Below are 20,263 nucleotides of genomic sequence, written 5' to 3'. Positions count from 1 at the left end.
TGCCTCAAATCTTTTGCACATGTCCAAAATACTCATGGCACAGTCAAGTTGGGACACCCTTTGAATGTGCAGCCTGACCGCAATATAGATATTTGTATGCTTTCATGACAGCACTCGGAACAATCTGATCGTGGTCGGGGAACCCCAATATGGATTGGGCACGTCAGATCCTGCCAGCATGATCCGCTTGTGCTACGTACATGCACCTCCACTTGATCCCATTCAGGGAGTGCAAAGGAAATGTCAATATGCAATATGTATGTGGGACGCATCCATCATGTGTAGTGGCTGTAAACATTGCGCAATCAAACTGAATGCACCATGTGTCACTGCGAGCCAGTGTGTCATGGTGCGCATCAGGGCTCAGCACAGTGCCCACAATGCAGCTGAACAGGATGTCACCCTATCATACATATATTATGACGTTTACCATTGAACTCTGTCAGAGGAATGACAGTGGAACTGCTTAGCCAGGCCATGACACCATAAATAAACTCACCTCTGATACGGCCCCTGGTACATGTCACAGTGCAGGGCAGACAACAGCCAGGGGCTGAAGCCTGTGGTGAAGTCCCTCTCATCCTGGCTGCACCGTGTGCTGACAACATCGGCTCACAAATGCCTCGTGCACCACAGTAGAAATATATCCCATGTCAGGTGCCTCACAGCCTCTCCGTGTGCTCATCACATTGCCGTCACTGCACTGTGAGCACAGTGCTAAGAGTCCGTCATGTGTGGGACACACGTCCATTCTGCCAGCTCAATGTCCTGCTCAGAGGTCAGTGCGCATTAGGGAGAGAATGGACGAGCAAATCAGAAATGTCACTCACTCACAAAAAAAGTGAGTGAGTGACAGCACTCGAGCGCATCCACCCGCTTTATTTATGATCTTGGTGCAGTTTGACAGCAGTCTGTGTCTTCATACTGTCGTCCAACAATGTTTGGGCTGCAATCGTGCAGGTGTGCACAACTCAGTCCGGACTGTATCCGCCCACATTCTAGGGTGTCATCTGGTGTACACAGCTGTCTGACTGTCTGTCTGTCCCAACTGCACCTCGATTATGGCCATTTTTGTTTCAGCCTCAGTCAGCCTGGTTTGTGCACATTCATACTATGTGTGACAGGAGTCTAAGGGGTCTTCACACTGGAGCACAAATGAGCCCAAATGCTGTAAGAATGAGGACTCGAGCCACAGTCGGGCAAATTCAAGCTGCATTTCAAACAGTCGGGGAAATTCGTAGCTCATGTCCAAAACAATCGAGGTGCAGTCAAGGTGGAAAATTATTGTATGGCGATCAAGATGGACTCTAACTGCAATCTGACTGTGTTCTAAATATTTTCATGGCATCAAAACAGCATTCAAAACAGCCTGATTGTGTTCAAGGGGAATTTGCAATGGGCAGGCAGTAGAGATCGAAAAATATTGTACGGTAGTTGAGGTTGACTCCAACTGCAATCTGACTGCATACTAAATATATGCACGGCTCCAAAACAGCATTCGAAACAGTCTGGTTGCATCAGAGGTAAATCCGCCATGGGCAGGCATGTGTAATCCTGCCGGCATGTCCTGCACTACAACCCTCTGCATCCCGTTCAAAGTGCGCAAAGGAAATATTGTAATGTGCAGTGTTTGTGGCATGCATTCATTTTGTGACCTCGACGTGAACATTGCACAATCAAACTGAAAACATTGTGTGTCACTGTGGGTCAGTGCTTCGCTTAGTGGTGGAGCAGCGCACACAGCTGGATCAGAATCAGAACTGAATTTATTGCCAAGTAAGTTCTAACATACAAGAAATTTGATCTGGTGTCATTGGTGCATAAACAATAATTAAAAGAAAAGGAAAAAAATACTTCTGTAAGAAGTAATTGGTGCATAAACAACAATAAAAAATAAAAGCAAAAATGCTTTTGTAAGAAGTGAAGGAGTCAAACAGATGGGCAAAATTATGTTCACTATCTAATAAATAGATTGCTCATCATCATCAATTGGATCATCATGATAATCCAATTGACGAGCCAAATTAAAGCCTTTGTGAATTTAGAAAAAGTAAAACTTTAAGAGCGTTGAAAATAAAACTCCGCCCATTTAGGGTGTGTAACTTTACGGAAAGCTTCATGTCTTCAAAAGAGGGCAGACAGAAATGATTCAACTATTTAAACACATTAAAGCGTCCCTGCTATGCCATGACGTATTTACATATTCTTGAAGAATAAAAATGTTGTGTGTTGGGGGGTTTGGCTGGACATTTGGGTGCTGTTTTCTTTTCTTTGCTCTCCAGGTGATATGCAAACTGTTTTTTTCTGTGGAGAAGGTGCTGGCGGAAGAGTCCTTCACCCTCATCAGAACTATTGGCTGCACCTGTAGAGGATGTTCACGTGCAGACTTAAAGACTTTCAGCTGAAGCAGATAATGAGATGGCGTTCTGCATTTAAGCCATGAGTGATTTGAGCAGAATTGCCGGGAACTCGACCTTGTGATGTTCGGTTGTGAGACGCTGAGGACCGCGCCAGGGTTTGACACATCGTGCCTGTGAAGGAGGACGGGTGAGGGACACATGCTGTCAGCACACATCGGAGGTGATTATCGTCTGAATAATCGTTAATAGTAATTTGGCGTTTTGTTACGCAGTATATTTGAACATTGATGAGAATTGTGCAGTTTGCTTCTCACTGCCATGGCGTACGGATTGATGATCCTCCACCTGTTGTGAGAAGCTGCTCATTTACATAAAGCTTAAATTCAGACCTGAATGTGTTGCTGATAGTGTGTGCCTCTGAAGGATATTTGTTGTAGCTCTGTTGACTTACCTCACCTTTTCCGTCCTTCACAGAGTCAGTTTGTCGTATCCACCTGGGGGGTGTTCGGCGGTGAATCTGAGTCCAGAAGTGCCGAGCTTTGATCCATTTGGGCGCTGGAGAGCGCGCCATCGTTCACCTTGCCAAGACAGCTGAATATTTATGTTATACACGAATTATTGCACATGAGGGGGGAATAAATTTGTTTCTTGGAACCGCTTTCAGGTTATTTAGCACTGGGCCATTGTCAGATGCTGGTTCGGTTCTCTGACCCGCGTCAGCACATAACAAAAAAAAGCTTTTTCCACATGTTGTCTTTGTTTTTTTGTTTTTTTTTTTACCATAAAATGACACTGAACAAGGATTTAGACATTTCATTACCCATCTGAGAATTTGAATTTACCACCTCCGAGTTGACCTACTTTTTCGCTGCGACGGATGTGACGTCATTCGAGTAAATATGTCGCAGCGTCGCTCTGTTTACCAACACGGTAGACACGGACAGCGAAGGCATAGTGTGCGATTATAGTGAAGATTTAAGTGACATATCGATTGTTTTTGAAGAAGATGAGGAAGTTTCTGATGAAGATATTAACGGTGTAAATAATGAGCAGCTCCAAACCGTGTATGTTCCAGCCAAACGCAACAGAAAGAGGATGAAGCGCAGCTGTCAGCTGACAGCAGCAGCACTGAGGAGGACGATATAAGCTGCTGAATGGTTTGTTCACTCACCACCTTTTCTTATAAAGGATCATTTATTCCTGGCACGGTGTGTTTGTGTATGAAAACATTATTTGAGCAACACAGCGTGTTTAAATTCAGGAGTTTGTTCTAAAATCACTGAAATAAATAAGATAGATTATCTTATCTAATTAGATAATTGGCAAAGCTTCTGGGGAAAACCTGGTCTTGTTAGGAGAGACGGCATCCATCCCACTTTGGATGGAGCAGCTCTCATTTCTAGAAATCTGGCCAATTTTCTTAAATCCTCCAAACCGTGACTATCCAGGGTTGGGACCAGGAAGCAGAGTTGTAGTCTTACACACCTCTCTGCAGCTTCTCTCCCCCTGCCATCCCCTCATTACCCCATCCCCGTAGAGACGGTGCCTGCTCCCAGACCACCAATAACCAGCAAAAATCTATTTAAGCATAAAAATTCAAAAAGAAAAAATAATATAGCACCTTCAACTGCACCACAGACTAAAACAGTTAAATGTGGTCTATTAAACATTAGGTCTCTCTCTTCTAAGTCCCTGTTAGTAAATGATATAATAATTGGTCAACATATTGATTTATTCTGCCTTACAGAAACCTGGTTACAGCAGGATGAATATGTTAGTTTAAATGAGTCAACACCCCCGAGTCACACTAACTGCCAGAACGCTTGTAGCACGGGCCGAGGCGGAGGATTAGCAGCAATCTTCCATTCCAGCTTATTAATTAATCAAAAACCCAGACAGAGCTTTAATTCATTTGAAAGCTTGACTCTTAGTCTTGTCCATCCAAATTGGAAGTCCCAAAAAACAGTTTTATTTGTTGTTATCTATCGTCCTCCTGGTCGTTACTGTGAGTTTCTCTGTGAATTTTCAGAACTTTTGTCTGACTTAGTGCTTAGCTCAGATAAGATAATTATAGTGGGCGATTTTAACATCCACACAGATGCTGAGAATGACAGCCTCAACACTGCATTTAATCTATTATTAGACTCAATTGGCTTTGCTCAAAATGTAAATGAGTCCACCCACCACTTTAATCATATCTTAGATCTTGTTCTGACTTATGGTATGGAAATTGAAGACTTAACAGTATTCCCTGAAAACTCCCTTCTGTCTGATCATTTCTTAATAACAATTACATTTACTCTGATGGACTACCCAGCAGTGGGGAATAAGTTTCATTAGACTAGAAGTCTTTCAGAAAGCGCTGTAACTAGGTTTAAGGATATGTTTCCTTCTTTATGTTCCCTAATGCCATATACCAACACAGTGCAGAGTAGCTACCTAAACTCTGTAAGTGAGATAGAGTATCTCATCAATAGTTTTACATCCTCATTGAAGACAACTTTGGATGCTGTAGCTCCTCTGAAAAAGAGAGCCTTAAATCAGAAGTGCCTGACTCCGTGGTATAACTCACAAACTCGCAGCTTAAAGCAGATAACCCGTAAGTTGGAGAGGAAATGGCGTCTCACTAATTTAGAAGATCTTCACTTAGCCTGGAAAATGAGTCTCTTGCTCTATAAAAAAGCCCTCCGTAAAGCTAGGACATCTTACTACTCATCACTAATTGAAGAAAATAAGAACAACCCCAGGTTTCTTTTCAGCACTGTAGCCAGGCTGACAAAGAGTCAGAGCTGTATTGAGCCAAGTATTCCTTTAACTTTAACTAGTAATGACTTCATGACTTTCTTTGCTAATAAAATTTTAACTATTAGAGAAAAAATTACTCATAAGCATCCCAAAGACATATCGTTATCTTTGGCTGCTTTCAGTGATGCCGGTATTTGGTTAGACTCTTTCTCTCAGATTGTTCTGTCTGAGTTATTTTCATTAGTTACTTCATCCAAACCATCAACATGTCTGTTAGACCCCATTCCTACCAGGCTGCTCAAGGAAGCCCTACCATTATTTAATGCTTCGATCTTAAATATGATCAAAGCTTATAGTTAGGGCTGGATCAGGTGACCCTGAACCATCCCTTAGTTATGCTGCTATAGACGTAGACTGCTGGGGGGTTCCCATGATGCACTGTTTCTTTCTCTTTTTGCTCTGTATGCACCACTCTGCATTTAATCATTAGTGATCGATCTCTGCTCCCCTCCACAGCATGTCTTTTTCCTGGTTCTCTCCCTCAGCCCCAACCAGTCCCAGCAGAAGACTGCCCCTCCCTGAGCCTGGTTCTGCTGGAGGTTTCTTCCTGTTAAAAGGGAGTTTTTCCTTCCCACTGTAGCCAAGTGCTTGCTCACAGGGGGTCGTTTTGACCGTTGGGGTTTTACATAATTATTGTATGGCCTTGCCTTACAATATAAAGCGCCTTGGGGGAACTGTTTGTTGTGATTTGGCGCTATATAAAAAAATTGATTGATTGATTGATTGATTTATTAGTTGGCTATGTACCACAGGCTTTTAAGGTGGCAGTAATTAAACCATTACTTAAAAAGCCATCACTTGACCCAGCTATCTTAGCTAATTATAGGCCAATCTCCAACCTTCCTTTTCTCTCAAAAATTCTTGAAAGGGTAGTTGTAAAACAGCTAACTGATCATCTGCAGAGGAATGGTCTATTTGAAGAGTTTCTGTCAGGTTTTAGAATTCATCATAGTACAGAAACAGCATTAGTGAAGGTTACAAATGATCTTCTTATGGCCTCAGACAGTGGACTCATCTCTGTGCTTGTTCTGTTAGACCTCAGTGCTGCTTTTGATACTGTTGACCATAAAATTTTATTACAGAGATTAGAGCATGCCATAGGTATTAAAGGCACTGCGCTGCGGTGGTTTGAATCATATTTATCTAATAGATTACAATTTGTTCATGTAAATGGGGAATCTTCTTCACAGACTAAGGTTAATTATGGAGTTCCACAAGGTTCTGTGCTAGGACCAATTTTATTCACTTTATACATGCTTCCCTTAGGCAGTATTATTAGACGGCATTGCTTAAATTTTCATTGTTACGCAGATGATACCCAGCTTTATCTATCCATGAAGCCAGAGGACACACACCAATTAGCTAAACTGCAGGATTGTCTTACAGACATAAGGACATGGATGACCTCTAATTTCCTGCTTTTAAACTCAGATAAAACTGAAGTTATTGTACTTGGCCCCAGAAATCTTAGAAACATGGTGTCTAACCAGATCCTTACTCTGGATGGCATTACCCTGACCTCTAGTAATACTGTGAGAAATCTTGGAGTCATTTTTGATCAGGATATGTCATTCAAAGCGCATATTAAACAAATATGTAAGACTGCTTTTTTGCATTTACGCAATATCTCTAAAATTAGAAAGGTCTTGTCTCAGAGTGATGCTGAAAAACTAATTCATGCATTTATTTTCTCTAGGCTGGACTATTGTAATTCATTATTATCAGGTTGTCCTAAAAGTTCCCTGAAAAGCCTTCAGTTAATTCAAAATGCTGCAGCTAGAGTACTGACGGGGACTAGAAGGAGAGAGCATATCTCACCCATATTGGCCTCTCTTCATTGGCTTCCTGTTAATTCTAGAACAGAATTTAAAATTCTTCTTCTTACTTATAAGGTTTTGAATAATCAGGTCCCTTCTTATCTTAGGGACCTCATAGTACCATATAACCCCAATAGAGCGCTTCGCTCTCAGACTGCAGGCTTACTTGTAGTTCCTAGGGTTTGTAAGAGTAGAATGGGAGGCAGAGCCTTCAGCTTTCAGGCTCCTCTCCTGTGGAACCAACTCCCAATTCGGATCAGGGAGACAGACACCCTCTCTACTTTTAAGATTAGGCTTAAAACTTTCCTTTTTGCTAAAGCTTATAGTTAGGGCTGGATCAGGTGACCCTGAACCATCCCTTAGTTATGCTGCTATAGACTTAGACTGCTGGGGGGTTCCCATATTGCACTGAGTGTTTCTTTCTCTTTTTGCTCTGTATGCACCACTCTGCATTTAATCATTAGTGATTGATCTCTGCTCTCTTCCACAGCATGTCTTTTTCCTGGTTCTCTCCCTCAGCCCCAACCAGTCCCAGCAGAAGACTGCCCCTCCCTGAGCCTGGTTCTGCTGGAGGTTTCTTCCTGTTAAAAGGGAGTTTTTCCTTCCCACTGTCGCCAAGTGCTTGCTCACAGGGGGTCGTTTTGACCATTGGTGTTTTTACGTAATTATTGTATGGCCTTGCCTTACAATATAAAGCACCTTGGGGCAACTGTTTGTTGTGATTTGGCGCTATATAAATAAAATTGATTGATTGATTGAAAATAAAGTTTCTGTACATTCTGTATATATTTAATCATTTATAAGTCAGTTTCTTGTGATTGCTAATTCTTCACTTTTTATTCAAAGCAAATGATTGCAAATCTTTATCTGAAAAGCTGTAGACCCACATGTGATGGGGGGAAAACATTTCTAAATAAAAGAAAATTTTACTTCTATATCTGTTGTCAAATTTTATCAGGCATAATATTGTAGAAAAATGTTTATGCTAAAATACACATACAGAACATCCATCCATCCATCCATCTTCTACCGCTTAGTCCAGTTAAGGGTCGCGGGGGGCTGGAGCCTATCCCAGCAGTCATAGGGCGTGAGGCGGGGTACACCCAGGACAGAACATCTGTAATCAAATTGTATCACATCTGATCTACTTTGAATGAACAGAATTCTGAACAAAAAACAGTTTTTTTCAGGTGCTCATCTGAACACAGTCAGCCTCATCTTCTTCAAAAACAATCGATATGTCACTTCGCTATAATCGCGCACTATGCCTTCGCTGTCCATGTCTGCCGTGTTGGTAAACAGAGCCGCGCTGCGACACATTTACTCGAATGACGTCACATCCGTCGCAGCGAAAAAGTAGGTCAACTCGGAGGTGGTAAATTCAAATTCTCAGATAGGTATCGAAACGTCTCAATCCTTGTTCAGTGTAATTTTATGGTTAAAAAAAAAACAAAGACAACATGTGGAAAAAACTTATTTTATTCTTCAAGAATATGTAAAAACGTCATGGCGTGGCAGGGACACTTTAATTAATTTGCGATATACTATTATTCTAAGACACTCAAATGGACACATTATTCATCGTCACTTAAAAACTCCTTTGAATAAACAGAATACTTCAACATCAACATTTTAGATAATGTGGAAAGGTCACACTTACACACATATCAGTGGCAAGAACACATATCAATAAATGGAATGACTACATGCAAAGCATTTTGTTTGAATAATCAATGCAAACAAACATTATAAGTCTTTAGATATAAATGAAAGAAATACTGATCTAAAAATTTTTTTTATTTCAAACCAAAGGTCTTTTCCTTTGCTTTAAACAAAGAAAGAAGCTGGTCGTGGAGACTCAAAGATTTATGGCCGCATGTTGTCGTGGGGGAAATTTTGCAGTCTTGAGAGGTTCCTGCCTTAGTTTGATCATAAAGTTTGGGTTCTCCTGGCCTGGAGAAGCTCAGATTCTGACGTGAAGCAATTATGTCATGTAATTCATAATGACCGGAGTTTAACCGAGAAGAGGCAAGGGCTTCCCTTTGAAGAACTTTGAATTACAGCTTTGTTTTTCCTCTGTGAAGCAGTGTTGGACCATCGGGGGATGTCTCCAAAACTTATCTGAAGATCTCCAGATGACTTAGGAATTTCTCAACTGAGAGTGGAAAGCACAGTCTGTCTCCAGTTGAAAACTCATGTTGTTGTTGAGACAGCCTTAATGTACTTTATTTAATTAGGGCAAATCGAGGTCATGGCACTGCAAGTATTATTATTAATGTTATTTTATTATTACTTCTATTTTGTCATTTTATTTTTAATTGGACCAAAATGGAAATAAATGTGTTCACTTTCTTGTATCATGCATGTATTTTTTAATGTATTTACAATTATACTATACACTAACACTGAACTTACTAAATAAACTTAAGTACGCACGCTTTTAATATATGGATAATTGGCATGTGAATGAGGTACGTTCAAACATATTCAAGTTGTATAACAATGAATTTAATTTTGCTGAGTTTCATCATCATGATATTAAATTATTTTCTTGATTACACATTTCTTTAATGCAGTTCAGCTTATATGGTGTTTTGATTTCACTGTCCATTCATAACTAGGAGTGCAGAGCACATTTGTTTATTTATTTCTCCTTCCCTTTTTGTGACAACCAATCACAGTGCTTAGAGGACTGCATCATACCTAGCAACGGGGTCAACCCTGCCTCCTCACAATAAAAAGTTTCTGTCCCCTCCTTGCTCAGAGTTGCTCTCAGATGCCTCCTGGATGACTCTTAAGGTGCAGTGACATGAGCATGACTTTGATTCACACACTAGCATGACCTGTGTCGTGCTGGAGAGTAAACTCGTCTTTAACTGGTGCAGACAGGATGCCAGAGGGGTGCTGGGCATGCTATTGTGCACAGAGAATTTTGAAATGTTCAAAAAATCTTTCACGCACAAATGTTGTGCTATGTGGCGCGATCTAATTGTCAACACAATGTGCAGCTCGTCAAGTGGAGTAAACAAGAAGTGAACAGAGCGAGAGGTGACGTCAGCGGATCGCATCAAAGCGCAGTTCATCTGAAGGATTATAACAAGAAGTTAAATCTGTTATAAACATACTTTAACAGCTGCACACAAGAAGGAAAGAACATGCAACTCTTTTAGCAAGCCATAACAATGTAAACATGACAAATACTTTTTTGGCCGGGTTTAAATACTTTATCCAGCTCGTTAGCCGTGCGCGAATGGCACCAGCTGAAGCCGCCTATGTGATTCAGGAAGTGATTACAGCTGTTTTCACTGGCCAATTTGCAGAGAAAATGAGTAATCCGCCACAAAATAATAATTTTATATACACAGCATCCAGCGCAGAGCACGTGGCAGCCGATAGAACAAAGAACGGCGTCCAGCTTGGATCACAGCGGGTGGGATCGTCACAATGACGGGCGTGCTACTGCGTGAATCAAAGACATGCTCATGTCACTGCACCTTTAGGCTAAGATTCCTTGCCAGGAATTTTTCGGCTAAGTTAGGAGTTCTTCGAAAGGGCTTTGACATGCCTCATGGATATGGGCCCAGATGTTTCAATGCAAGTCCTCGGCTGTACTGTACACCCATTTTTTTTGGTGGCCGGGGGTGGTGGGGGTGGTGGTGTGTGAGTATTCCACTGCATGCTTTTCTAAGTCTAATTCCTCTTGTGAATGACTGAATGAAAATGAAAGTGTATTCCAGCAGATGAAAAGCCTATTTGTCCTAATTTTGTTTATACCTCTTTCACACTAGAGGCTGAATGAGCCCGAATGCCATCTGAATGAATATTTGGCCACCATTCGGGCAAAGTCGAGGTGTGATCAAAAACCTCCAACAGCAATCTGCATGCACTCCAAACAGTTGGCACATTCCTGCGGCCAGACCAAATGTTTTGCTCATGTTCCAAACAGTTAAGGTGCAGTCGAAGTAAAAAAATATCGTACAGCAGACTAACTGCAATGAAATTCGCCACTCTCAGGCACTTCAACTCCAGCCGCATGTCCAGAATTTGGCACAGATGAGCTGTACCTCCATTAGATCCCATTTGGGGTTTGCAAAGGGGATATCTTCATATGCAGTGTCTGTGGCACACATTCATCTCGTGAACTACAGTTCAGTCCTTGATATATTTCATCATTTCAAATACAAAAAAAAAAAAAACAAAAACAAAAACTACAATTTAAATTTCTAAAATTGTCCCTAAACTTAAACTCAAAGCAAATCTCTGCAACATGATATAATATTATTAAAAATAGAAAAGCCAAGATTTGTTGACATGCACTGTCAACTGTGGGATCTTCAATTTCAATTTCAATTTATTAATTTATATAGTGCCAACTCACGACAAAGTCGCCCCACGGCACTTCACACAATTCACAACACAATTTAAAATCAAAATTAAAAGCAAGAAAAGCACAATAAAAAGATAAAACACAGAAGAATAAAAGGAAATTACAAAGCAAACACAAACAAATTAAATTAATGATAAGACAGTCTAAAAAAGTGGGTCTTCAGTCTTGATTTAAAAGTCTCCACCGTGTCAGACTGCGAATAACAGCAGGTAGATCGTTCCAAAGAGTCGGACCACGGTAGGAGAAGGCTCTATACCCCACAGACTTCTTGTTCATCCTCGGAACACACAGAAGCCCTGCGCCCTGCGAATGCAAGGGCCTCGCAGGTACATAGGGCTTAACCAAGTCCCCCAGGTAGGAAGGTGCCAGTCCATGAACAATTTTATAAACCAACAATAAAACTTTAAAATCCGATCTGGCAGAAATCAGTAGCCAATGAAGGGATGCCAGAATGGGAGTAATGTGGTCAAACCTTCTACTTTGTGTCAAAAGTCTGGCAGCAGCATTCTGTACCAACTGAAGTCCTCGAATGCTAGACTGCGGCAGTCCAGAAAATAAAACATTACAATAATCCAATCTGAAAGAAATAAATGCATGTATCAAAGTCTCAGCATCAGCCATAGACAGGATGGGATGAATCCTCGCCACATTTCGCAGATGAAAGAAGGCAGTCCTCATAATGTCTCTAATGTGGGGGCCAAAAGACAATGTAGGATCGAAAAGTACTCCAAGATTCCTCACTTTTTCCGTATGATGCACAACACACGAACCAAAATTAAGCGCCAACTGGTCAAAATGATGCCGATGTCTGGCTGGACCAAGAACCATCATTTCAGTCTTATCAGAATTCAACAGTAGGAAATTACTAGACAACCAACTTCTCACAGATATAAGGCAATCTTCCAAGGCTTTTATATGGGCAAGATTACCAGCAACAATAAGAACGACTGGACAAGTATGACGTCAGCCAAGCAAGAACACTTCCAGTAATCCCAAAGTAATTTTCCAGCCTATCAAGTAAAACACGATGATCCACAGTATCAAATGCAGCACTAAAACCATTGTGGTGTCTGAATCCATTGCACACAGAAAATCATTCACCACTCTGGTAAGTGATGTCTCTGTGGAGTGATGTTTTCTGAAAGCAGACTGAAGTGGCTCAAAAAGATCATTCTCAGTAAGATGGTCTACAAGGTGCCGTGAGACCACTTTTTCCAGAATTTTAGAACAGAATGACAGATTTGATATTGGCCTGTAATTTACTCAATACACCAGGGTCAAGACCAGATTTCTTAAGCAATGGTATTTAGATCTTAAGCAATGGTATTTAGATTTAAAACACCCAGGAACAGAACCAGAGCACAGTCGGCTCAAGAACGGGCCACGGGTCCTTAAACAATTTTGTTGGTATAGGATCAAATAGGCAGGTTGTGCTTTTTGTAGACGTCATGAGCTTTGCTAGCACATCAAATGAAATATTATCAAATTCTGTAAATCTAGGTGTCACTTCATTATTAACACCCACCTCCACACCAGGGAGCAGAGATTGAGCCAAAGCATGTGTTGGGAAAGTGTAGGAACACGGACCCACAACAGGGGGCGCAAATGAACGGACAATGGAGGAAGTCAAATATCAACACTTTACTGTTGTGAAACACGCACAACAAACACAACCAATTACAATATCAGACAATAAGCCGAATCACAACGGTGTCTTGTGGGCAGGCTCGAAGATAGGAGACGTCTGTCCAAGCAGAACCGGAACCACACGATTTCCTCCACCACCGAACCCCGGGAATACTGGAGCCGCCAAGTCCCGAACTCCCAGGTGGCCACTGCCTCCGCTTGTCGGATCCGGTACTGCTGGCGAGGAACAGAAACAGTCAGATGTGGGTGCGTCTGCACCCAGCAACACGTATGGTGGAAACACCACCTCCACCTCTCGTCAGGAAAAACACTGTAGTGCAGGAATGTGAGTACTTATCCAAAATACGGTCTCCTGCTGTTCTTCTCTCTTTCTGTGTAAAGGCAAAAAGTATTTAATGGTCAAAAGATAATCCGTTAGGCTGGATACGTTACCTCCTTGGTAGAGCGATATCTCGGCAAAGAGGTGGAGACGTCGTCCTGCTGATATACCGCTGCGGATCAGAAGATTGATAACAGCTGTCGTAGGTGACAGCTGTCACCCCGGCTGCTCCTGTGAGACGGCAGCGCCCTCTGGTGCCTGGAGCCCGCACTCCAGGCAGGGTGCCCTCTGGTGGTGGTGGGCCAGCAGTACCTCCTCTTCAGCGGCCCACACAACAGGACCCCCCCTCAACGGGCGCCTCCTGGCGCCCGACCAGGCTTGTCCGGGTGGCGGCGGTAGAAATCGGCCAGGAGGGCCGGGTCCAGGATGAAGCTCCTCTTCACCCAGGAGCGTTCTTCGGGGCCGTACCCCTCCCAGTCCACCAAATACTGGAAGCCCCGGCCCATCCTTCGAACATCCAAAAGCCGGCGCACAGTCCAAGCCGGCTCGCCATCGATGATCCGGGCAGGAGGTGGTGCCGGACCCGGAGTACAGAGGGGTGAGGTGTGATGTGGCTTGATCCGGGACACGTGGAAAACGGGATGGATCCGCAGTGAGGCCGGAAGCTGAAGCCTCACTGCGGCTGGACTGATGACCTTGAGGATTTTAAACGGACCGATATACCAGTCCTGCAATTTAGGGGAGTCCACTTGGAGGGGAATGTCCTTAGTAGACAACCACACTTCCTGCCCTGGCCGATACGTAGGGGCCGGGGTCCGTCGACGGTCTGCATGGGCCTTCGTCCTCATCCGCCCTCAGCAAGGCAGAACGGGCGGCACGCCACACCCGACGGCACTTCCGTAGGTGGACCTGGACCGAGGGCACACCGACCTCTCCCTCAACCGCCGGAAACAGAGGAGGTTGGTACCCCAGACACACCTCGAAAGGGGAGAGGCCGGTGGCTGACGACACCTGGCTGTTATGGGCATACTCGATCCAGTCCAGATGGGTACTCCAGGCCACCGGGTGCGCGGCTGTCATGCAACGCAGGGCCTGCTCCACCTCGTGATTGGCCCGTTCTGCTTGCCCGTTGGTCTGGGGATGATACTCGGATGAGAGACTCACCGTGGCCCCCAGTTCCCGGCAGAAGCTCCTCCAGACTTGCGAGGAGAACTGGGGACCGCGATCGGCGACGATATCTGTGGGAATCCCATGCAGCCGGACGATGTGGTGGACCAGGAGGTCCGCTGTCTCCTGGGCCGTCGGGAGCTTCGGGAGGGCCACGAAGTGGGGCGCCTTGGAGAATCGGTCCACTATCGTGAGGATGGTGGTGTTGCCCTGGGACGGCGGGAGGCCCGTGACAAAATCCAGGCCGATGTGGGACCAGGGGCGATGGGGCACGGGCAGCGGCTGGAGCAGTCCCGAAGCCCTGCGATGATCAGCCTTGCCCCTGGCGCAGGTGGTGCAGGCCTGGATATAATCCCGGATGTCGGCCTCTAGGGACGCCCACCAGAAGTGCTGCCGGACAACTGCCACGGTTCTTTGCACCCCTGGATGACAGGAGAGCTTAGAGCCGTGACAGAAGTCCAGGACTGCAGCCCTAGCTTCTGGTGGGACGTAGAGTCGGTTCTTCGGCCCAGTTCCGGGGTCCGGGCTTCGTGCCAGGCCCTCCCGGACGGTTCTCTCTACGTCCCAGGTGAGGGTGGCCACGATAGTGGACTCCGGGATGATGGGTTCCGGTGGATCCGACAACTCCGCCTTGACTTCTTCTTCATGTACCCGGGACAAGGCATCCGATCTCTGGTTTTTGGTCCCGGGACGGTAGGTAATCCGGAAGTCAAAACAGAACAGTGACCAGCGGGCTTGCCTGGGGTTCAGCCGCTTGGCGGTCCTGATATACTCCAGGTTCCGGTGGTCAGTGAAAACCGTGAATGGCACGGACGTTCCCTCCAACAGATGTCTCCACTCTTCAAAAGCCTCTTTCACCGCAAGGAGTTCTCGATTGCCGACGTCATAGTTCCGTTCGGCCGGGGTCAACCTGCGGGAAAAGTAGGCACACGGGTGAAGGACCTTATCGGTCTTCCCGCTCTGGGAAAGCACAGCTCCTATCCCTGAGTCCGAGGCATCCACTTCAACCACTAACTGGCGACTAGGATCGGGCTGCACCAGAACGGGTGCAGACGAGAAGCGCCGTTTCAACTCCTTGAACGCGGCATCGCAACGATCCGACCAGGTGAAGGGGACTTTTGGGGAGGTCAGGGCTGTCAGGGGGCTAACTACCTGACTGTAGCCCTTAATGAACCTCCTGTAGAAATTAGCAAAGCCGAGGAACTGTTGCAGTTTCCTTCGGCTGGTGGGTTGGGGCCAGTCTCTCACCGCCGCAACCTTGGCCGGATCAGGAGCGACGGAGTTAGGGGAGATGATAAACCCCAGGAAGGACAAAGAAGTGCGGTGTAACTCGCACTTCTCGCCCTTCACAAACAGCCGGTTATCCAACAACCGCTGCAGGACCTGACGTACATGCCGGACATGGGTCTCAGGATCCGGAGAAAAGATGAGTATGTCATCCAGATACACGAAGATGAATCGGTGCAGGAAATCCTGCAAGACATCATTAACCAATGCTTGGAACGTCGCGGGGGCGTTTGTAAGACCGAACGGCATGACCAGGTACTCAAAGTGACCTAACGGGGTGTTAAATGCCGTCTTCCACTCGTCTCCCTTCCGGATCCGAACCAGGTGATACGCATTCCTAAGATCGAGCTTGGTGAACATTTGGGCTCCATGCAGGGGCGTGAACACTGAATCCAACAAGGGCAAGGGGTATCGGTTACGAACTGTGATCTCGTTCAGCCCACTGTAATCAATGCATGGACGTAGTCCGCCATCCTTTTTTCCCACAAAAAAGAAACCTGCACCCATCGGGGAGGTGGAATTCCGGATCAACCCGGCAGCCAAAGAGTCCCGGATGTAGGTCTCCATTGATTCGCGCTCAGGTCGTGAGAGGTTGTACAGCCTGCTGGACGGGAACTCAACGCCTGGAACCAAATCAATGGCACAATCATACGGACGGTGGGGGGGAAGGGTGAGCACCAGATCCTTACTGAACACATCCACAAGGTCATGGTACTCCACCGGCACTGTCCCTAGATTGGGCGGGACTCTGACCTCCTCCTTAGCCTGGGAACCGGGAGGAACCAAGGAACCTAAACATACCCGATGGCAGGTCTCGCTCCACTGAACCACTACCCCGGACGGCCAATCGATCCGGGGATTGTGTTTCAACATCCAGGGGAACCCTAGAATCACACAGGAGGTGGCAGGAGTCACAAAAAACTCGATCTCCTCCCGGTGATTTCCTGACACCACCAGAGTTACTGGTGGTGTCTTATGTGTGATTGGAGGGAGTAGGGAGCCATCTAGTGCCCGTACCTGCACAGGCGAGGTAAGCGCCACCAGAGGGAGCCCTATCTCCCTGGCCCATCTGCTGTCTAACAGATTCCCTTCAGAGCCCGTGTCCACCAGTGCTGGGGCCTTCAGGGTTAAATCCTCATAAAGGATTGTAACTGGGAGTCGTGTGGCAATATGGGTGTGTCCCACGTGAATGTCTCGGCCCACCCCTAGCCCAGTCTCTAGGGGCGGGCGTTGGTGTTTAACCGCTCGGGGCAGTCTCTTACCTGATGCTCTATCAAGCCACAAACAAAACACGCTCCGCGGGCCAGCCTCCTCTGTCTATCTGGTGCCCTAAATGTGGCCCTGCTCGTGTCCATAGCTTCGTCAGCAGGGGGAGCTGTAACCACACGGAGCGTAGGGGCCGTGGAGCGTGGGGAGGGCGGAACGCGGTCGGAACCGGAAGGGAGAGGGACGGCGCGTGCCTGGCCACGCCCTTCATCTCGTTCCCGACGGCGTTCTTCTAACCAATTGTCTAATCAAATAACGAGATCGATAAGCCCATCTAAATCCCGCGGTTCGTCCTTAGCCACCAGGTGCTCCTTTAGGACCAACGACAGTCCGTTTATGAAGGCGGCGCGGAGGGCAGTGCTATTCCAGCCGGACCTCGCAGCCGCGATGCGGAAGTCGACTGCATAGGCAGCTGCGCTCCGGCGCCCCTGTCTCATTGACAGCAGCACGGCTGAAGCGGTCTCTCCTCTATTTGGGTGATCGAACACTGTTCTGAACTCCCTCACAAACCCATCATATGTCTGAAGGAGCCGTGAATTTTGCTCCCAGAGCGCTGTAGCCCAAGCGCGTGCCTCACCGCGAAGCAGGTTTATTACATAAGCTATCTTGCTGGCATCAGTCGCGTACATAACAGGACGTTGTGCGAAGACGAGCGAACACTGCATAAGGAAGTCCGCGCACATCTCCACACAACCTCCGTACGGCTCTGGAGGGCTTATGTATGCTTCCGAGGAAGGTGGGAGGGGTCGTTGAACGACCTGTTGAACGTCACTGTTACGCACAGGGTCGACAGGAGGGAGAGCCGCAGCCGCGCCCTGAGGGCGTGCTTCCACCTGCGCGGCGAGAGCCTCCACCCTGCGGTTAAGGAGGACGTTCTGCTCGGTCATTAAATCCAACCGAGCCGTGAAAGCGGTGAGGATTCTCTGCAACTCACCGATCATTCCTCCTGCGGACGCCTGTGTGCCCTGTTCTTCCATTGGCCGTTCAACAGCCAGTTGACGCCCCTCGGGATCCATGACGTTGGCCGAGATATCCTGTTGGGAAAGTGTAGGAACACGGACCCACAACAGGGGGCGCAAATGAACGGACAATGGAGGAAGTCAAATATCAACACTTTACTGTTGTGAAACACGCACAACAAACACAACCAATTACAATATCAGACAATAAGCCGAATCACAACGGTGTCATGTGGGCAGGCTCGAAGATAGGAGACGTCTGTCCAAGCAGAACCGGAACCACACGATTTCCTCCGCCACCGAACCCCGGGAATACTGGAGCCGCCAAGTCCCGAACTCCCAGGTGGCCACTGCCTCTGCTTGTTGGATCCGGTACTGCTGGCGAGGAACAGAAACAGTCAGATGTGGGTGCGTCTGCACCCAGCAACACGTTTGGTGGAAACACCACCTCCACCTCTCGTCAGGAAAAACACTGTAGTGCAGGAATGTGAGTACTTATCCAAAATACAGTCTCCTGCTGTTCTTCTCTCTTTCTGTGTAAAGGCAAAAAGTGTTTAATGGTCAAGAGATAATCCGTTAGGCTGGATACGTTACCTCCTTGGTAGAGCGATATCTCGGCAAAGAGGTGGAGACGTCGTCCTGCTGATATACCGCTGCGGATCAGAAGATTGGTAACAGCTGTCGTAGGTGACAGCTGTCACCCCGGCTGCTCCTGTGAGACGGCAGCGCCCTCTGGTGCCTGGAGCCCGCACTCCAGGCAGGGTGCCCTCTGGTGGTGGTGGGCCAGCAGTACCTCCTCTTCAGCGGCCCACACAACAGCATGTTTAGCATGATCAATCTAATGTCTTCTATTTTCTTCTCAAAGTACACCAAGAAGTCTTGAGCTATAAATGGAGAAGGACTAACAGTGACTGACCATGGATAAGAAATGCTACAGTATCAAACAAAAATTTTGAGTTGTGCTTATTTTTATTGATCAAATCCGAATAGTAAGCCTGCTTTGTAGTCCATAGTGCATGCTTATACTCTGCAACTGCATCATGCCATGCAGAGTGGAACACCTCTAATTTAGAGCTACGCCACTTCCGTTCCAGACCTCTAGCCTTCTGCCTGAGGTCCCGCAAGTAACCATTAAACCAAGGCGACTGCACTTTGGGAAGGCAAGGCCTTAAAAAAGGAGGTGCAATCTCATCAAGTGTAGTTTTGAGTACCGAATTCAAACCATCCACCAGACTGTCCACTGATTGAGCATTCTGCAAAGTTGAAGCTAAAAGACCAGGCAGTCGGGCTTCAAGTTCAGTCCTAGTTGAAGGTTTAATGCATCACCGCAGTAATAGGCCAGGTTGTTGCTCCACTAAACGCGGTAATGTAAATGTAAACTTAATAAGTGAATGGTCAGAGACCACCGATGCAAGGGGCAGTATTACCAATATTCATGACAGCAATACCTCGTACCAAAACCAAATCCAGGGTATTACCACTAATATGTGTCGAGCCCTGAATACACTGCTGAAATCCCAATGCATCTACAATCTCCATAAATGATTTACAGAGGGGATCAGTGGGCTGATTCATATGAGTGTTAAAATCACCCATAATCAAAATATTATCAGCATTAGTTGACAAGTTAGAAACAAACTCACCAAATTCATCCAGGAATTCAGAATATGGGTCAGGGGGCCTATAAATAATGACAAAATAACACGACTGATGTCCATGCTTCTGCCCCAAACAATATGTAACATCATAGGCAGATCGGAGAATCAGATGCTAAAATGATCCATACCTGTAACCCCCAACAGTTATTAACGTAAACCTAGACTTATAAATAAAAGCAATACCCCCGCCCTGCTTCATACCACGGGAAACTAAATGTGTATGTCGGTGGGCACGCTTCATTCAGGGGAAGAACAATTGTAGGTTTAAGCCAGGTTTCACACAAACCAATCATATCCAAATGGTGATCCACAATTAAATCATTGATTAACATAGATTTTGAAGACAATGATCTAACATTTATAAGACCCAAACTAAGGACCTCGGCAGACAATTGGACTATTTGGGTTTATGGGTGGTTCCAAAATAACATTTCTAAGATACCTATAAATAGGTTTAGACCTGACACAGTCCACACGGATTGCAGGCATCAGACATGAAATATTTAATACAGCAGGAACAACCAGCAGGCCATCCTCGACTCCAGTGTCATCCAATGTAGTAATAGGTACTAAATTTGAAAAACATATCTT

General features: G+C 45.8%; 1 long non-coding RNA gene across 1 annotated transcript; it reads right to left on the bottom strand.

Moving 5' to 3' along the window:
* Window positions 1-1,295: 1,295 nt before the first annotated feature.
* On the bottom strand, window positions 1,296-18,455 carry LOC117509285. The gene is made up of 3 exons (XR_004560360.1): window positions 18,445-18,455; window positions 14,024-14,030; window positions 1,296-1,369 (listed from the first exon to the last, which is right to left on the bottom strand). It is a non-coding gene; the product is annotated as an uncharacterized LOC117509285 (long non-coding RNA).
* Between the last annotated feature and the right edge of the window lie 1,808 nt (window positions 18,456-20,263).

Source organism: Thalassophryne amazonica, chromosome 4, assembly GCF_902500255.1.
Source record: "Thalassophryne amazonica chromosome 4, fThaAma1.1, whole genome shotgun sequence".
Taxonomy (NCBI): Eukaryota; Metazoa; Chordata; class Actinopteri; order Batrachoidiformes; family Batrachoididae; genus Thalassophryne; species Thalassophryne amazonica.
The sequence above is the reverse complement of the archived record's forward strand: the minus strand, read 5'-3'. Positions and strand labels throughout refer to the sequence as shown.